Here is a 20,457-nt window from a genome sequence, read left to right on the forward strand (position 1 = left end):
GCAATCTGATGAAAATTGACCTTCAAAAGGCCCTGGATCCAAAAGTTAAAAGGCAATAAAAGAAGCCGCAAAGCCACAGGAAGTGATGGTGAGTTGAACCCAAATCTCCCCGCAGCCACACTATAAAACTGACAGTGGTGGCACGTAGGGCGCAGGGATGGTCCCGCACACTTCCCATGTGTTGCCTCTGGATGCATATGATCACGGTCCACACTGTCCTGAAGGGGACGTGAGCACAGGGAGGCCAGATGACCTGTTTGGGAATGTGCAGCAGGCAGTGGTGCAGCTAAGATTTCAAGCCCATACGGTAGGCTTGTCCTTTTCTCATCTCTTCCCTGGCACTAGCCTGTGAGGAGCTATGAGGGTTAATTTTATGTGTCAAATTGGCTTGGCCATGGTGCCCTGATATTTGGTCAAACGTTATTTTGGGTGAGTCAGTGTGTGTTTGGGATGAGATTAGCATTTGAATTGGTAGACCTTGAGTCTACCTCCATAATGTGGGTGGGCCTCAACCAGTCAGTTTGCAGGCCTGAATAGAACAAAAGACTGACCCTCCAAGGAAAAGAGAATCCAATCTGCTGGCTTTGAAATGGAACATTGGCTTTTCCTGGTTCTACACAGCTTCTGGTCTTTGGACTTGACCAGGGACATTGGGTCTGCATATTTGGGACCTGCCAGCCTCCATAATCACATGAGCCAATTCCTTATAATAAATCCTTTTCTATTTATACACATCCTATTGATTCTGTTTCTCTGGAGAACCCTGACTAATACAGGAGCCTTTCCTAAATTCTATGCTTTTTGTAGCCCCAAGATACTTAGTGCAGCATCAAGCCCATGGTGGGGGCAACAAAAGCATGGGAGGCGGTGGTCAGTGGGCACCTGGGCTTGGGGGAGGTCAGTGAGAAGCTAAGGTAGGGGAGTCAGTGTTCATCTGAGGGGTGGGAGGCTGTAGGAGCCATTCACTCAGGCAGGAAGGAACTATTCGGCCCTGAAGTTGCTTATAGTAGCAACTGGATGGTGATAATAGAAAGCAGACTGAACTTTGGCTGAGTTTTATTATTGTTTTTAAATTCTCTACAGACATTACATCCCTTATTGCCCGCACCAGGCAGCCAGTCCCACCACCCTTGGTAGGAAACCCTTGGAATATCTGGGTCATGGAAGCCAAGTGTTTGGTTTAGTTATTGGGATTTTTTTTTTTAAAGCCTAGATTCCCTTGGAATATATAGGTAAATACTCACTTAAAACAATTGAAGTATAATCTTAGCCACATATGCAAGTCACATGGACAATCTAGTCGTCCTATTTTCAAAAATGAAAAGAAACAGCTGAGATATAAATGTTAAAAATATATTTTATTTAACCTAGTAAGTTAATTCAATATGTAATCCATATGAAATGATTAATGGGCTATTTTCCTTTTTTTTTTTTTTCCCCTTGGAAATCCAGCGTGGGGTTTAAACTCAGCACCTGTCTCAGTTTGCTCGGCAGCCTTCACGTGCCCAATAGCCACAGGTGTGGAGTGTCTCCCCAAAGGGACGGCACAGTCTGAGAGCCCTGACCCGGTGAGAAAATGAATCTACAGGGAGGTGTCCACTTAGAACATGTTAGTCGCTTGGTGGTGTTTTGTTTGCTTTTTATTTTTTAATAGGACCGGCGGCATGCACGTGTCATTTAGCTCTAAATATTAACTACACACCGCCACCTGTTGGGGGGGGCGCGCAAATTCTGCATATTTCTACAGCACGATTGGAGCGGGCCTTCTGAAGGTGGAGAGGAGATGCTGAGGAAAGAGGTGCTTCCCCCCACTGTCACCTCAGCACCCCTTAACCACAAGGCATGATTCCACTTGCAGGCAAGGGGGTGGAAAAGGAAGTCCGTGTCAAGGGTCAAGGGTCAAGAGTCAAGGGTCAAGGTGGGTCACCCGCTGCTCTTCTCCTCACCACTGCCTCCCCGCCTTCCTGTTTCTTTGGTGGCACGATTCTTTAAAGCCTGCGCTGCTTGAACCGGTCTTGAGGTGGGCCCCAGGATCGCGCTGTAACAGGTCCCGGGATCTGTGGTTCTACAGGGAAGAGCCGCGTGTCCCCAACATGGCCGCGGAGCCGCCGGGCCGCCACACCCCGTGCGTGACCTCAGCCCTGCTTCGGGGCCCGAAGAAGAAGCTAGCTTTGCTCGTGGCCAGAAGAGAGCTGACCCCGTGGGGCGCCCGGTCCGCGGCCCCCAAGCCTCACGTCCTGGGCAGCGAGGGCTCCGCGGAGCGCACTTGCTTAGCCCGCGCCCGCCAGGACCTCTCATCTGACGGCCTGCTGGCTCCCAAGAGACAGTCGAGGGTCGTCCGTGACGCCGGGTCCCTGCAGTCCTCTGCCGTCTCGCCCTGAAGAGCCACGGAAAGGTAGGGCCCGAGAGCTCCCGTGGCCATTTTCCTGGCCGTGGTGGTGGGGGGGCCCGCAAACCCTGACCTGGCCTGGGAGTCTCCTTCCAAAATGTGGGCGGGGGCAGGAGCAGAGCGGGAGCCCGGCGGCCCGCCCGTACATCGCACCTTGAGGGGCCAGGAAGCTTGCCGTCACCACACGGCCACGGCGGGTGGAGCGAAGCCAGAGCTCCCGCTTGGCCCTCCACAGTGGATGCCCCGCCCCTCCTCTCCTCTCCCCTCCCCTCCCTTCCCCTCCTCCCCCCCCCCCCTTACCCTTCCCCTCCCAGCCAGTCATCACATGTGGAGGTGGACCGCGGGGCAGCCCTGGAGGCCGCTGCAGACTGCCACCCTGCCCTTAAGACAAGAGGCAGGTAAGGTTCAAATTATCATATGATCAAATAATCACAGAGAATCCACTATTCTGTGCTTGGGTTCTGTCACTCGCTGGAGTGTCTGTGAGATTCCTCCATGGGGTCCTTGAACCAAGGGTTCATTCCTATTCCTTCACAAAATTCCGGGGTACGAACAGACATCCACATGGAGGAATACACTGAAGATCGGGGAACTTTATGTACCCCACTGCAACTGCGTTTTACCGCGATCTACAAAGTTTGAAAAGGCTCGGGAGGAAGGCGTACCCTATGAACAAAGCCTGACAAGTGCGCACGGCTGAAATGATGTCTCACTCACTGGAATTCTAGCAGCAAACAATCTCTACATGTCTGTGTAACCTATTGGTTTCACCTCGTGTTAGAGTTATTTCCGCGTGTCTTCCATTCTGTACCGTGAGATCCTAAAGGGCAGGAGGCTTAGAGGGTTAGTGTCAGTGGCTTGCTGGTAAAGGATCCATTGCTGACTCTCTAAAATAAATGTACATAAAATTCATATAAGTCGATTATAAAATTTACTGATATAAAGGACATGTAGCACACAACTTACAAATAATTATAAAACATATACTATTCTTTATTGTAAATTCTATATAGCTAATTAACTCACAGATTTTAAAAAATATTTTTTCTTGAACCCTGTGTACTCAGCCATCCTGTGGTTGCATTTCAACCATGAGGTGACAAATGAAGTTGCTTTGGTACCTTCCATGATGTTTGTTTTTATTTTCTGTATCTGTTTTCACCTTACATTTTGAAAATTTAACAGATTACTCCTCATTTTGGTATTTTAGGGGTGAGGCTCTGGAAAAGAATTTTACATTTATAGTGAAATTCATACTCCTTGAGGATTAACATGAAATTTTCTATTGTTATTTAAGTTTAGAAATGACATAAATTTTAAGCTAAATACCTTATTTTCCAGTTTATGTATATAACTTCAGTGTGACTTGCTATTTCTTACAAAATCTACTACCACAATAGTGTAACAAAATCAGGCCACAAATAAATGCTTGACACTATCTGGTTTGGCAAAGTAGTCACTCATGTCATTGTAAATGAGTGTACTTTCACCATAAACGCTGGCTGATATTTTTGTTTATATTAAGACTTTTTTTTTTTTTTTTTTTTTTTTTAAGAGAGCAAGCGTGAGTTGGGGGAGCAGAGTGAGAGAGAGAATCTTGAGCAGACTCCACTCTGAGCACGTAGCCTCACTCAGGGCTTGATCTCACGACCCTGAAATCATGACCTGAATCGAAATCAAGAGTCAGATTCTTCACCTACTGAGCCACCCAGGTGCCCCTATTTTGTTTATATTAATAAGAAGGTGAAACAACAAAGATGTATATTGGAAATTTACTCACTTGTCAATATGAGCAACTTCTTTGCTAAGTTGGATAATAGTTTTCAAATACTAGAGGAATAATTTTGCAGTTGTAATAGCTACAGACACGACATACTTTTAAGTTTAATCTTCATTATTAACTTTTTCTCTGTCACTTTCTCATGTCTAGACAATCATCAGAATAATAAACCAACACTTGGTTCACATTATTTGCCAATTTCCTTGGTGTAAATACTCCTACCATGGTTGATTTCAAGTTACTGACATGTCACAAAGAAGTGACACCTAAGCTCACTTTTGAAGTATAAGCACGGGTTAGCTTGATGGACAAAGGGGGGGTGCATTCCAGGCAGAGAGAAGAGCATGAGAAAATGTATGGGGCACAGACGGAGCCTGAAAGGCTGTGTCCAGCACCTGGAAGGCCTTGTCTAGCCACCAGAATTGATAGTCATTGAGAGCTTATGTTCACTGAAAGAGTACACTGTGCCAGCCATTGTGCTAAGCATGATCTCATTTGATTCTCATTAGAACCCTATGAGATAGACATTTTTGTTACCCCTTTTTGCACACAAGGAAACTGTTGTGATTTAGAGCAGATGAATGACTTACCTAAAGTCACTCAGCTAGTAAATGGCAGAGCTGGGATTTGAACCTAGGTTAGTGTGACTCTAGAACTCTGAATTTTCCTACTACTTCTGAAAGACCTCTCCTTTCTTATAAAAGTCCAGTCAAAAAGTGGTGGGGCCTGAACCAAGGCAGGCTGTGATAAGGGGATAGGGAGGAGGGAAGCAGTAATGAGCAGTAATGCCTCAGAAAAAATCCATAACCAACTGGTTGTGGGAAGTAAGAGAGAGGAGGAGGGAGTATGATAGCAGAATTTTTAGCTTGAACAGCTAAGTGAGCACTGTTGCCATTAACCAAGGTAAGGAATAGGGGAGAGGAAGTAAGTAGAGAAGTGGGGAGGGAGATGATGAAGTGGTTTTGGATATGTTGAGTGAAAGGCATCCAGGTGGGGACTATCTAGAAGGCATCAGAAATATGGCCTGGACATTAGGAGGAACACCTGGCCTGTCGGTCTGAATGTGGGTGGTAGCCTCACCTGTGTGCATTTGCAATCGGGCAGGAGAAGTGACAACATTTACCTTCATAAACCAAACACTAAGAACCAACATGGAAGGCTATTCCCCACATCTTGATATGTTACTACTTGGTTGAGCATTCCTGGAAGGCTGATTTTAATTACTACAGATTCCATTACCCAATAAGGAAGCCATCTTTCTGGGAGGTGCTGCAGTACTTTATTTTCAAAGATAAGCCATCTATTAGCTTCCACTTGCACGTAGAGCTTGCTCTGCAGACCCAGACTGGGGGCTGCCTTGCCCAGGCCAAACTCAGAGGCTGTTTTCCTGAAGGCCATCATTCCACTCTGTCTGGGGAAGAAGAGGGAATGGTGGACTTATGATCCTGCTGGCCAAAAAAGGAAGGTACTACCAATCCATGAAAGCTCTCTGCTGGCCACAAATCTCAGAGAAGAGCAGGTGTTCTCATTCATATGAGAACAAGAGCCTCTCCCCCACCCCCATCCGTGGTGCCCATAAGGTGCAGATTTGTGGGATCCTCCAAAAATTCTGATTAAGTCTGGGACAGGGCTGAAGAGTCCACATTTTACTGACTAGCTGTATTTGTCAGTGTTCTCCAGAGAAACATATATATGTAAAAATATTTGTTGTAAGGAATTGGCTTATGGAGGCAGAGAAGTCCCTTAATCTGCTGTCTGGAAGCTGCAGGCTCCAGATAGCTGGTGTATGATGCAATCCAAGTTCAAAGACCTGAGAACCAAGGGAGTTGACGGTGTAAGTCTGAGTTCAAGAGCAGAAGAAGACTGATGTCTCAGCTCAAGCAGTCACTTAGAGTAGGGACAAATTCTCCCTTCCTCTGCTTTCTGTTTCATACAGGCCTTCAAATGTTTGGATGATCTCCCCCCACACCCCCACACACACTGCGGATGGCCATCTGCTTTACTTGATCTACTAATTCAAATGCTAATCTCATCCAGAAACACCCTCACACCCACACTGAGAATAATGTTTGGCCAAATGTCTAGACACCCTGTGTCCTAGTCAGGTTAACAGACAGAACTACGCCAGGCAAGTCTGAGGCTGGTCTGTCCTGAGAGGACTGCGCTGGGGGAAGAGAAGAGAGAGAGGAACTAGGAGGGATATTCAAGAAGGGCAAGCAGAGAGCCTGAGGAGGACTGCGTCCTCAAAACCTCAGGAGGGTTTCAGGAACAGGGAGGGGTCAACTGTATCAAGAGAACTCAGGTCGGCAGGACTGGACAGGGTCTGTGGACTCTTGCCACAGAACGTCACTGAAGGGCTAGAGTCAGAGCAGTCTTCATGAGGTGGTGGGCAGAGCCTGACTGGGCTGGACTGGAGCCTGACCTGGGGTGAAGAGTTGGCCAGGAGGGACAGAGAGTTTCAGGAGGCTAGCTGGAAAGAAGCAGCAGCACAGGGCCATGGCTTGTTCTGTCACCGGACGATGCAACAACTGCGAAGTTTGCACTGTTTCAGCTCTGGCCTGGCTCCCCGGCTGGGGTGGGTGTAGCGTGGGCATAGGTTTCTCTGTGCCTTTCTCTTTCCTTTCTGGGGGATTCAGTTTCCCTCCCCCACCTCTGGGAGCGGTCTTCTCCAAGCCTGGTTGCAGAGCCACTGTGGGCTCCCTGGCACTCTCTCTCTTCTTCTGACCCCCAAAGCATATAGGCAGGACTCCTCTGTCTCCAAAACTGCTTTGGTAATCCCTGCAATGAGAGACAGGGTTAACTTCTACTTGGGTTGACAAATGGAGATTTGACCAGACCTAAGGACAGATTTTTTAAGTGAAATATTGCATAATACAGAAAAGTTCTGAGTATGTATTCCACACCATTGGCTTCATTATCAACTCAATCAGATTCTAACAGGCTTCCATATTTGATTCATATTTATTTCTAAGAAATGAAAAATGATGATGGGTGTTTAAGTGCTGGTGTGTCTTCCCTCCAAAGCCTTGTGGGGGCATGAAGGTATGCATCTGTGTGGCCCTGTGCGCACGTGAGTGTGCACACACATACACACACACACTCTCTCTCTCTCCTTCTTTCTCTCTCTCTCGGACATCCCCCCCCCCCATAGGCAGTGAGTGCTAGGATCTGACCTTCTCTTTCTCTAGCCTGGTCAATTTTTCCTTCTGTGCAGGGTACTGAGACCACTGAACGTGGGGCTCTTTTGAAGAACTAAATAGATAAAAAGGAATCTCAGCCACTTACTTTGTCCTTAAACTTGGGTATATCCTTATCACTGCTTGTCTGCCTTTCCTCAGTTATATACAAAAGAAAGTAACCTTAACCAAGTATGCGTTTTCAGACCTAGGCCACCTTCCATATTGTCCTATCTGTTTCCCTCTGCCACATGCTGCCATGCTCAGCTTCGTGGGGAATTCGTGTTGTGTGACTGTGCCTCAGTACAGAGATCCCGCTCCTCTGGTGTGTGCTTAGGTTTTTTCCATTTATGTACAACCAACCTGCAGTTGACACTGTTTACCAGCACTGGGCATCGTTTTTAATTTAGGTGATCTGACGTGATTAAGATGGTGCCTCGCTGTGGTTTTAATTTGCATTTCCCCGCTTCTGGTGAGGTTGAGGATCATTTCGTGTGTTATTGATCATATTACTTTCTTCTATGAACTGCCTGTATGCCCTTGGTGTGGAGAGTTTCTTCATGTCAGAGAGTGTCTGTCCATCGTGTTTCTATCCCAGAGGAAGGCACTACAGAGAGGGAGAGATGACAGATACTGGCTAAGGGTGAAACAGAAGTCCTGAGGAGGCAGGAACAGATGGGACCCAGAACCTGGGAGGAAAATTAGGCTTGGATTGGAGAGAGGAACATTCCTCTGCCAGGAAAGGAGGAAGGAATGACTGTTCACCAGGTGGAGGCCCCTGATGGGAAATTGAGGACACTCACCCTGGGCCTCCATTACTCTATTTGTGCGGCTGTGGCTGGATGTGATGCAGGCTGTGGGATTGGAGAAAGACCCTCTGGGGAACACAGTGGGAAAAACTAACCAGACTGTGTAAGAGAAGAATCAGGTAGGCTTTGAAGGGCCTGTTGAGAGTTTGGTTTGGAGCAACGTTAAAGCCAGCGTGTACTCCCGGAGCATATAGCATCTGCCCTGGGGTGAGAGATTGTTGTTATAACAGGGCTGTCAGCTATTCATAGAGCAAATAACCGCGGTTTTGTTTGTTTCAAAAAAAAAAAAAAAGATTTGATTAAGGTCTTTACAGACAGCATCCAGACTCCAGATCCACCTGCCATGGAGACCCCATTATGCTGTGGGTACCAGGTAGGACATGGGATGGGTTGGTTTTAGGCCCCATGGTGCCTATCTGTCCCTGACATGATAAAGAGATGTTCAAGGGGCGCCTGGGTGGCTCAGTCGTTAAGCGTCTGCCTTCGGCTCAGGGCGTGATCCCAGCGTTCCAGGATCGAGCCCCACATCAGGCTCCTCCACTAGGAGCCTGCTTCTTCCTCTCCCACTCCCCCTGCTTGTGTTCCCTCTCTCGCTGCCTGTATCTCTGTGTCTGATAAATAAATAAATAAATAAATAAATAAATAAATCTTTAACATAAAAGAGAGAGATATTCAAGAATCTTCAAATGGAAATGTCTTATCAGCAAAATGGCCCCAGACACATTCAGTAAAGCTATGAGGGGATTTGTCTAGTCAGTTCCCCAGGCACCTCTCCTCTTCACTGGAAATAATTTTCAGGTGTTCTAACAGACTGGAGCCAATCTTGATTTCAGTCACAGTAATTCCACCGAATAGTTCCTTTTAGGAACATTTACAGATGAAGCCAACTGTGTTTTAAAAGTGAGCATGTGTTCCTATAAAACTATTTATATTTGTTTCCTGAATGGCTACCAGAACAAATTACCACAAAATGGGTGGCTTAAAACAACAGGAATTTATTCTCTCACAGTTCTGGATGCCAGGAGTGAAAATTCTAGGGGTTGTGGGACTGGGCTCCTTTTGGAGGCAATAGGAGAGAATCTGTTCTTGGCCTCTTCCAGCTTCTGGATGTTGTTGGCCTTCCTTGACTTGTGGCCATATCTCACTCCGGTCTCTGCCTGTCTTCACATGGGCTTCTCCGTTATGTGTCTGTGTCTCTCCTCTGTTTGTCTCCTAGATTTAGGACCCACTCGGGTAATCCAGAATGATCTCATCTCAGGATCCTTAAATTAATTTCATCTGCAAAGACCTTTTTTTTTTTTTCCTAATAAGTTCACATTCACAGGTTCTCGGGATAAGGATGTGGACCTATCTTTTGGTCGGCCACCATTCAACCCACTATACTACTTGCTCAGGCAAACCTGCTAGAAAGCAGATGTAACCTGAAGCATCTAAGACGTGTGACTCAGAGTCCCCTGCAAAGTAAGAGCTGTTGGGGCCCTAGAGACGACCCCATACAGTCTCATTGTACAGAGGAGAATGTTGAGGCCCCAAGAGGGGAAGTGGCAGAGCCCAGGAGAGGCTGGTGATAGTTCCTTTTCTCAGAAATAAGTCTTATACCTGGAAACAACGTTCACTTGCTCTGTCTGCAAATGGCAAACCTTGTTTGAACATCTTTTCTTCAATCCAGAAGTCAAGGCCATGAGCAGACTCAGTGGCACATATTCAGGACAGAGTTATAGGGAGCAGTAACATATTGATTTTGGCTGAAGCTCTTAATGCTTCTTGGCCTGTGTAAATGACTGTCCTTCTCTTAAATTGATGCCTGGAATCCACTTGATTTTTCTTGAAGAGCACAACTGATTTTAAATGTCATGTGTTGTAAACCTCTGTAGCTAAACTGCAGTGTATGTCAGAACAAAGGCTTATTTGTCATTGTGAGATTTTTGTGAAGGGAGGTAGGGAGGTTGTGTGATAAGCTGGAGGAAGGACCAGTGTTCTAAATCATCTCTGATCTTTTAATTACTAAGCTGTGTGCCCTGGGCTAATTAATTAACCTCTCTGAACCTCTTCTTCTCCACCTATAAAAGGGGGCCAGTGACCCCCAGCTCTCAGAGTTGGCTCCAGGATTGGTGAGACAGTGGTTGTGAAAGCACCTGGCATGTAGCCATGACTCAACAAATCACTTTGAATTTTGCTTTTTAAGGAATGCTTACAATCTAGAAAGGAAGGTACTTAATAGTACCTTTAGTACTATTAATAGTAGTATAATAACTAATACTTAGAGGTGTTAGACTCTGTTCCAAGTGCATTACATGTATTCACTCATTTACTCCTCTCTATAAAGCCGCCTCTGTTACTCTCATTTTGCAGATGGGGAAACTGGGGCTTATGGCAGTGAAGTGACTTGCTCAAGGTCACAGAGCTACTCTGTGTTAGAGCTGGAACTTGAGCTGAGGCCTAACATACTCCTGTGCCGTACTCTATGCTGCCTCTCCAACATTTCAGAAGGAACATGCTAAAGGAGGTAAAAGGATGCTCAGGGTGGATTTGAGGATTCACAGTGAGAGGATAGCTCTGGTCGAAGACATGCAGAAAGGCTTCAGGATGCTGGTGGCATTTAAAGAGCTGGGCTGGATTTTAACAGACATGGGTGTGCAGCACGAGCCTTTTGAGTCTCTGTACGTGGACAGGGCAGCTCTATTTCTCCAGCAGTAAGTCTTTTCACTCTACCTCATCTTACCCTGACTTTTCCAGAGCTTCAGGAAGCAAGCTTTCTCCTCTCCAGCAGGGGTGGAGATGCTTTAGACTGGCCAGATTTCAGAGGCCAAGGAGATGGTGCTGGCCCTCAATTCTTCTTTACCAAGTAGGGTGACCATAGTTATTGTCCAAATTAAGACTGGAGAGTTATTAGGCCATTAGTCTAGGACAAGAGGCGTCATCGGAGACTGTCCCAGAAGACCAGTCCATAGAGTCACACTGTCCCTGAGCAGCCAGGTGCCTTGGCCTATAGGACATATCGAACCACAGCCCAACACAGCCCCTCACAGTGTGCTCAGTTTCAGGGTGGCAGGGCTCACTGGTGAGGGTGTCCAAACCAAACAGGATGTGGCCTGCAAAAGAATCTCACAAAGTCCTTTGCTGGGGGCAGCCAGGGAGGAGTGAAGGTGCCTTGCTGCCCTGGACACACTGTAATAACACCCTGCAGCCCCTCTGTGTTTTGGGAATTGAGAAGAAGCCCCAGGTAAAAGATCTCAAGCCTTAACTTTCCACCGACAAGGGACTTTCTCACTTGTGAAAGGAAGACACTACTGGGGTTGTTATTTGAGTAATAGAAGCAAGAAAACCCAATGTCTGCCTCAGTCAATAGAATAACAGGCAAAAATAGCCTTGTGGGTTGCTTTACTTCTTTTCATCAACGGGCCTTTGAGAGGTTTGTGGTGTGTCCCACGTAATGCTGTGCCCCGAGAACTCTCAGTTCTCTTTCTCAGTGTCTCTGGAGAGGAGAAGTGGCACTGCTCCCGTGCTCCGGGAGCCACAGCTGTGCCTACATCCTCTCTTCTTGTCCCCCCTCAGCAGCTAACACCCCTCCAGGAGGCCTTGCCTGCAGAAGGGCAACAAGCAACCTTGTTAAGTACTTTTGTGTCCCTGAGGGGAGAAGCAGACACAAAGCAGGGCCCTACGGATAGGATGAGGACAAGTTAGTTTTGCTGGAACAAAAAAGGGGTGCACCCACTGGGTGCAGAGTAGCTTGAGGAGGGTGAGATGACAAACGTCCTGCCACACACCAAGGCTGCGGACCAGGATGTGGTGGGCTCAGTCACAACATCAGCGAAGGACAGGAAGAGAGCCGGTTCCCAAATTTTCCAGGGTTTGTGAGGTGGAGTGGGAGCAGGGCCGGTGGACACCAGTGTAAGGACCGAGGCCTTCCTGCGGGTCCTCACCCATGGCCCCGCTCCATGTCACTGAGCCCCTTCCGAGACCACACTGCAGTATGACTAACACACAACAAGTGCTTGAGCTTCTCTCTGGAGCAGAATTTATCCACTTACCCTCGGCATCCCATGAATCTGCTTTGTCTCAGAGGGAATAATTAACTAGTGTTAGTATGATATCAGAAAATTGCTAATTATGGCAATGAGCTAGCAAAGCGATCTGAGAACTTGTGGAGCTATAGTTAGTGATGACAGAAGAGGAAAATATTTGACTGTTTTGTGCTCCACCCAGGTTCTCAGGAGGGGGCGAGAGACGAGGCTTGGCACTGTGCCACACATGGCACCCTGGTCCCCTCCATTTCCTGTGAGTTTGGAGCAGAGATAGTCGGCTGGGAGTTCAAGATGGTGTGGGTAATGAGGATTGCTGGGGGGCTTGCGTCACTGGGACTTGTCCCCACCCCAAATGCTCACAGTGTTTCATGCATATTCACACACATACTCACATTCATTCACACTCACACGCAATCTTGAGTTTATACACCTCATTCACACACACTTGCACACTTACTCTCAACCACACACATTCACCTGGACTTACACACTCACTGTTCACACATACTCATTCATACTTTCACATGCTCACAGGTGCTCATGTATTCTCTTTCTCTCTCTCTCTCTCTCTCTCTCTCTCTCACGTATACTTCAAATCAGATTAGAGTTCTCTTCCTCGTCCTGGAAAGAAAATGGTCACCTCAGTGTCTTGGGCTCACCCATGCCTTGGGGTTAGATCCTGAGCTGACCTGTGCCTTGAGAGTAATTTCTCCATCTTTCATATTCTCTGGGTTTTGAAAGAAGGACTGAGCTCCAGGGCAGGGGGTGGGTGGGAGGGGAGGAGCAGAGAGAATTCTAGCACCAGCACCAGATGTAAATTCTGCTAAGATACTTAAACTCCAGGAAACGTTGGTATAAATAGTACTTACAAATTGCTGCACAAACAACAAAAAACCAAAACCATCGATTGAATGGGTATCTTATGTGGTAAATAATTTGTGATATGTGTAAGTTCTGTATGCTGTGGAGCCTCATGAACCTATGAGGAACCACCTGCCATGCTGTAGTCAACATTCAAGGTGCTTCTTATGTGCAATCGGGGTTGAGAACCACTGTGAGTTTAGCCAGTTGCTCCCCAACTTTATTGCATGTTAGAATGACAAATCCTGATGTCCAACCAAGCATCTGGTTGTTGATTTCTAATATCATTCTCCAATAGAAGGAACCATGGCTTGTTGAAGAAATGATTGATTCTGGGGTTGGGGCAAGAAAGATTCAAGGTGAGCCTGGAGCATCTTGTAGTACCAAGGAATAAGGAAGTGTTCACCACAATGATGGGGGAAATGTAAAAGGGACGGAAGAACCGACTGAAAGAGCTCCCAGTGGCCAGAGCTGGAACAATTTGGGCAATGAGATATTGGACCATAAGCAGTGTATAAAATAAATATCCATGAGTCCATACTGATACAAATGAATAATTGAATAAATCAGTGGGAGAGTAAACATAGCTCTCATACAGAAGAATTCCAAATAATTTATGTAGGTACTCCTCACAAAAGGAGGTGGAACCTAACTCCTACCCCTTAAGTGTGGGCTATGCATGACGACTTCCAAAGAGTATAATATGAAAATAGGGGAAAAGAGTAACTTTACCTTGGAGAAACCTGACAAACTGAACCTCAGCCAGGTGATCAGAGTCAACATCAACAGTGATAAGTCACGGATCTTTGGTTGGTGGGGTTTTCCTCCCCAAAACCCATTACCCCAGTCTAACCATGAGAAAAACATCAAACAAACCCATGTTGAAGGACAGTCTATGAGACACCAGACCAGTACTCCTCTAAAACTGTCAAGTTGAACCAAAACAAGGGAAGTCTGAGACTCTGTCACAGTCTAGAGAAGCCTAAGGAGACATGATGACTAAATGTAATGTGGCATCCTAGGTGGTATCCTGGGACAGCAAAAGGACAGTAGATAAAAACTAAGTGCCTCTGTATGATGAATGAACCTTCATTAGTAATAATGTGTCAATATTGTTTCATCAGTAGCGACAGGGGACCACAGTAATGTGAGATGTCAACAGTAGTTGACAATTCTAAAACAAAAAGTTCAGTTTTTAAAAATCCTGATTCCCAGCATACTCATACCAACGGAACTAGAGTTTCTGATGTGGGAGTGGGCATCAGGACTTTTCAAAGCCCCTGGATGATTTTGATTTGCAGCCAAAGGGAGAACCTTCAGGCCAGTTTGTGCTAGAGCAACAAACAACTATAAAGTCTCAGGTACTTAAAACAACACAGAGTTTTATGCCCCTCCAGCTACACAGGTATTATGGGAGGCAAGGGCGTGCTGTTCGTCATAAGTGACTCAAGAGACCCAGCCTGGTTGGGGCAGCCATCTCCAGGGTTGGTGAAGGAGATCTCCCAGGGTCTTGCACCAATAATTCCAGGCTCTGGCAGAGGGGACGCATGCCACTGGCTCTCACAACTCATTAGCCAGACTAGTCACATGACCCCATCCAACCGCAAGGGGGACAGGAAATACATCCCTACCATGGCCTCAGAAGGTGGAGAACAAAAATATTTGTCAAATACTGCAGTGGCTACCACAAATGTGCAGCCAGAGCTTAGCAGGAGGGATTTAAACAGGGAAGTTGTTCTTCCTGACGTGTGGTATTGACTGAGGGCCTGGATCTGCCTCATGCCCAAGCCCTACCTCATACCGTGTTGGTGGAAAATGGCTGCCTGTCTTGTATCCTGTGCCCTGGTCTCTGTCTCAGTGCCCTATTTAGATTTCCAGTCTCTCTAAGAGTAAGGACTCCCACAACCTGGAGTCCCACAGAGCCACCCCCTGGCCCAGCAACTGGAGGATGAGGCCTCACCATCTGCTGACCCTAAGGCCCCTTGAGATGCAATTTCTGATGAGGGTCTGTTCTGAACTCCCTGTTCTTGGCCTCTGCCCAGCTGTCAGGACACCTGTGACTGCACAGAGCCTGCTGACCTGACAGCTGGGCTGAGTGACTGGCCACCTCTTGTCTGTGTCCACCCAGCAACTGCCACATGCTGCCTGGGAGACCAGATTCCCTCTAGGCATAGATCCACCCCTAGGATCTGCCCCATCCCAAAGTTCTGAGTCCTCCCATATTCCAGGGCTCAAACTACATGACTGGCAGTCTCCTGAAACATGAAGGCCTTTCTTTTAGAGAGCTCAGGGAAGGGCACGATCTGACCGATGACTAGCAAGGCTACACAGAGAGGGCGCTGCATGAAGACACACCTAAATCAGTTTCAACTTTCCTGAAAATCTTTCCGTGTTCCTTCCCGTGATCAACTGAAAACCCAACATCAATTTAGTTCAATTCTGAAGTTGAACGTGATGCCAGACATTGTGTAAGTGCCTGGGACCAGCAGTGAATAAAAGACATGGCCTGTGCCCTTGAGGAATTTAGTCTGTGGGGAAGATGAATATTAAACAAATGGGAAAATATGAAAAGTGTGTGTGAGAGAGAGCGAGAGAGAGAGCACTATAGAAGCATGTACAAAAAATATGATTACCCTGGTCTAGGGGGTGATTACCCTTAGCTCCCTAAGAAAATGGCATTAATATGAAACTGAAAGCATCCGGTAGTGCTTGGCCAGACAAACAGGGTGTGTGCTTTAATGATGGTCACAAATTCTTTGCTCCTCCTCCCACTGAAATACGGAGTCTAATTCTTCTGTCCTTGAATCTGGGCTGGCCTTAGCTTGACCTGTAGAATGTGGCAGAAGTGATGTTCTATATCTTCTGAGGCTAGGTCATAAGAAGCCTTCAGCATCTGCCTAGACCTTTTAGAACACTTGTCCTGGGGAAGGCAGATGCCATGTAAGAAGTACAATTACTCTGAGACCACCCTGCTGTGAGGAAGCCCAGCTAGCCTCATAGAAGAGTAGCATGAAAAGAGATACCCAATCAGCCCCTGGCTTTTCTAGCCATCCCAGCAGCCCTGGACATGTGAGTTAAGAAGCCTTTTGATGATTCTAGCCCCAGCCATCATCTGACTGTAACGGAGTAAGAACTGCCCACATGAGTCCAGTCTGCCTACAGAATTGTGAAAAATAGTAACCAGCTATTGACTTAACCCATTGAGTTTTGGGGTGATTTGTTATGCAGCTATGGATAGCTGGTTACCAAGGGTGGTGGAGAGTTCGGGCAGAGGAATAGCATGTGCAAAGGCCAAGACTCTGTGCCCTTAGACTTTCTGTAGAGAATAGGTATTTAAAGACATCTTAGAACTAGCTCTGCAGGACCAATTGCAGTGTGCAGTATGTCCCCAGACATAGGACAGATGCAGAGGGATTTTTAACCCAACCATGGATGGACTGGAGAGAGGAGTGATTCACACACCCCTTGAGACTAGGGCTAAATTAGCTTGGGTACGGGTGCATTAAATTTCTTCTGGGCAGAGAGCCCACCAGATTTAAAAGGAGTCTGGGAACTCTAAGAACCAGGGGTGGTGTTTTAGATTTTCAAAACAGTGTTTTCTAAGCCAGCCACAATTATGGTGGGAACTAGTAAGATGCCCTCCTAGCTGGATACAAAATAGATTCTTTAAAAGAAGAATTAAGGGAAGCAATAACGTTTGGGCCGGGAAGTATGTGTTTTATACTTATTCTGTGTTGACTTAGTTTCTAAAAATAAACATTCCCTCTTTGAGTTCTAAGAGTCTGTAGGGTTAAAATACATTTGGTAAGACTAAATGTGAGGAAAAGAACAAAAGCCACAAATGCAGAGGAAGCTGATGGAACTCTCGGGTCTGCTGGCCTCTCCCTGTGTCCAGATTGCACTTGGGGCCTTGGGAGTGAGGGGCCCTGGCTGTGCCTGAGCCAGTCCAGGGCTGGGGGCTGGGGGTACGAGGCTGGGACTCCCAGGCCTCACTAAAGCAAACAAATGAAGGTGGGAAAAGTGGACAGGATCTGGCTACGGTGCTTGTTTTGGCTGGAGTCCCTCTGAATATTTAGCCACTTCTGCCTCTAGGTGGCACTCTGTAGCCACATACTGCTTCTACAGGAGCGCCAGCCTGGTGACCCCCGTCAGGCCTCAGACAGTGTCTCCCAGAGAACCTGGGGGCTAAGCCAGTCCTGTGGCAATTAGGAAACTCCATGCAGTGCTTTCCGGAAAGGAGGGGGAGAGAGGGGTAGGAGGGCATCCTGCCTCTTCCAGGCGGGGTCCCCGACTGAAGTTTTGCCTTGGGGTTTTCTCTTTCTGAAGTAAAATAACTCACATCTTAGACTCTTTCTAGCCAACGAAACTAGAACATTTATAAAGGGGCCAAGCCTGTCTGGCATTTGCTTTCCTTTTCCCACCCTGTCACATTTTCTAACACCTGGGCAAAAGACTCTTTCCAGAGCCAGGAGGGATTGCCAGCTTCCTCCCTTTTTTATTCCCTTCTATCAGCACCTCACATCCTTTCCAACAGGTCACATTCACCTGCTTCCCAGAGGTCTGAACACCCAACCACACACAGTCACGATGGCTGCCTCCACCTTCTTGTAGCTCACACTGTTTCAGACAGGGAGTAGTTAGTGAACCCCTTTTCAGCTCAGACCCAGTCAGGAAGCACCTCTTCTCTGCAGAGCCAAAGGGTGGATCCGCACTCTAGTCTCAGCAGCAGATCATCGCACAGAGCAAGGACCAGAGATCCTCAGACCCAGGGCAAGCCTAGAGGTATAAAGGCTGCAGGGGGTGCCACCATGGGCGCTCCAAACAGAGGAAGGCACTTTGCAGAGTGTACTCGAGGGAACGAAGCCTTTTCTGCAGTCCTGCCAATAAAACTGCTGGGGCTCAGCTTTGAACCTGATCCTAGAAATGACATCCTAGCACAAACGTTGTAGGACAAGCAAAATACAGAGAAGAGAAAATGCAGGACTGACCGATGAAAAAAGCCAAGAAATCTGGACCAGCCCAGAGCAGATACAGTATTTTCTACACACGAGGTTCTCATGTGTAAGGAATTGAAAAGTATTATCAGAATCTTTTTACATTATCTAGAGACAATTTATGTAATTATGCATAAGTTAACTGTGTAATAAACGATCTTTTGTCCTCATTCTAGAGCAAAGAGAAGCTGTCCCTTTAGAGTCCTTATGGAGCCCATGTTCATTGAAGCTCTTCTGGGATTTGTCACAAATATATATTTGGTTTAGGTATCCAGAGGAGCAAAATGAGCCCACAGTCATGGATATAGAGTATTGCTCTAAGAAGCCATATTCTTGTTTGGTTCTCCAGGTAATCCACGTGTATAGTAGGGACCAATTAGAAACAGCCTGTCTCTTCCTGTTTTCCCCCAAAGTACATCCTGCAACAAGGGTTGATATGCAGGGATGTGGTCCCAGGGAGCAAGAGTGAAGGACAGGGGAGCAAACAGGGAAGAGGCATGTTATCGAGAGGGGCACTACAATGACCAGATGCTTGCTCTTTGGAACTCTGAAGAGTCTTCTGGAGCAAGACTCAGAGCTGTTCATCTGAGCAATGGAGGAGGAGCACTGCCTCCCCTCCCTTGCCTCACAGGTCAGAGGGCCCCTCACAGGGCATTAACTCTGCACTTCTAGGTGACAAGTGTGTGAGATAGTTCCCGTAGGTGGCCCACAGCTCTGCGGCAAAGCGAGGACCTGAAACAGGTGTGAGGGAAGAAGCTGATAGTTCATACCTGTGGGAAGCTGGTTGCAACCTGCAGGGACCTGGTTTCTGCAGCAGTGATTGCAAGAGTGAGGCTGACAGGAAGGGAGGTGATGGACAAAAGGTGGTCCCCTCACAGGCATGGGCCTGAGCAGCATAGGGTGATCGGTTGGTGTTCAGACCACACTTCTCCATGGACAGCATTACAGATAAGTGGTGGCTAGCTTACCCCGTGGGCCAGCTCACAAACAAGCAGCAATCTGGATGAATTGATTGCACTGGGAAATACAACAAACAGCAAGGCTTTTAGTATGGAAGACAACAGAAAAACAATCAGTGAATAAAATAGTATTTTTAAAGTTCCTCTTGAATGCTAGAGCTTGAGGAGAGCAGGTTTCCTTGGTGAGATAGCATGAGGGAGTTAGAAACTCCTGGAGATGGAAAGGGGCTTCTGGGTACTTTTCAGGGCTTTAGAAATGGCACTAGAGCGTCATCACATTGACCTCCAAGGCAAAGGCAGGCGTATCCCTTTCCTGGAAGAACTTGGATTATCAACACCACTTTTATGTCATTCACCCCTAATTTGGGTTATTATTTGGTTCCCAAATGGAAGGGAGAAAGGATTAGAAAGAGGATAGAGATTTTTCTAATACAGAAACTCCAATGAGTTGCAAGAGAACGAGGAGGAAGAGGTTCGAGAGAATATAGATGGGCATATGAGAGGGAGAATGTCCATGGGGAATTAACTAGTTCTAGATAATTGTTTACTGTATACTTAAAGACCCAAGGACCCCAGTGGGGAGAATGAGGACTGGGGAGAGGTGCGTGGTGTATATGGGCCCTCCCCTTGGAAGGAAGCAGGGAAGCTGTGGGGACCCAGCTGCAGGAGCTGGTACTAGGGGTTGCTGTGGACCCAGGAGAGCTTGGCTGATGCCGGCCAGATGGGGCTAGCAGGACTTGGGATGCAGGGCAACTGCAGTAATTGTTCCTGTGAATGGAAACATGTTTCTTAGGATGATGATGCAGGGAGTGTGAATCCCAAAGGTTAACTTGAATTTTTTAAAATGTTATGCTGATATCTCATTGCAGCGAGGAAAGGCTTTGGGTGTTCTGTGGAGTCTAGATTCTATCTCTGAAATGTTCTCACAGGTAAAGATTTATATAAAATGCCCAGAGGAGGCTGTAATAGATTTTGATGCATATTTCATATTTTCAAGCCTACCACTTGATCTCACAAACAGATTTATGAAAATGCAGTCTTTATTGTACAATATTCATGTTTTATTAAATGTGATTACATAGTAAGAGCCGCTGTAGCAGCCTTGCGGCAGAGCTAGGGCTGCACCAAGCTCCCCAGAGGCCCGGGTGGGACCTCCCTCTTTGGGTTTATAACCTCGGGGTCATCCTGCCCTGGGGAAGTCCCTGTCTCTTCTGACTCTCACTCTGCAGGGAAAGAACAGAACTAGCTCCTTTTGAACCAGAGTATTGATAACACCTTCTGAGACAGAGGCCTCAATCTTATCTGAGGTAGAAAGGAGTCTGGTTCCTTATGCAGTCTGCTGCCCTCTGCTTCTCTAAGGAACCACAGAGCTCGGAATTCCTCCTTCAGTCCACACTCCCAGCTCCCCAGCAAATCTTCCCTCCTTGGAAACCTGAGAGGGTTCGCTTCAAATGGGGCTTTCTG

This window comes from Ursus arctos, unplaced genomic scaffold, assembly GCF_023065955.2.
Source record: "Ursus arctos isolate Adak ecotype North America unplaced genomic scaffold, UrsArc2.0 scaffold_8, whole genome shotgun sequence".
In the NCBI taxonomy this organism is placed as follows: Eukaryota; Metazoa; Chordata; class Mammalia; order Carnivora; family Ursidae; genus Ursus; species Ursus arctos.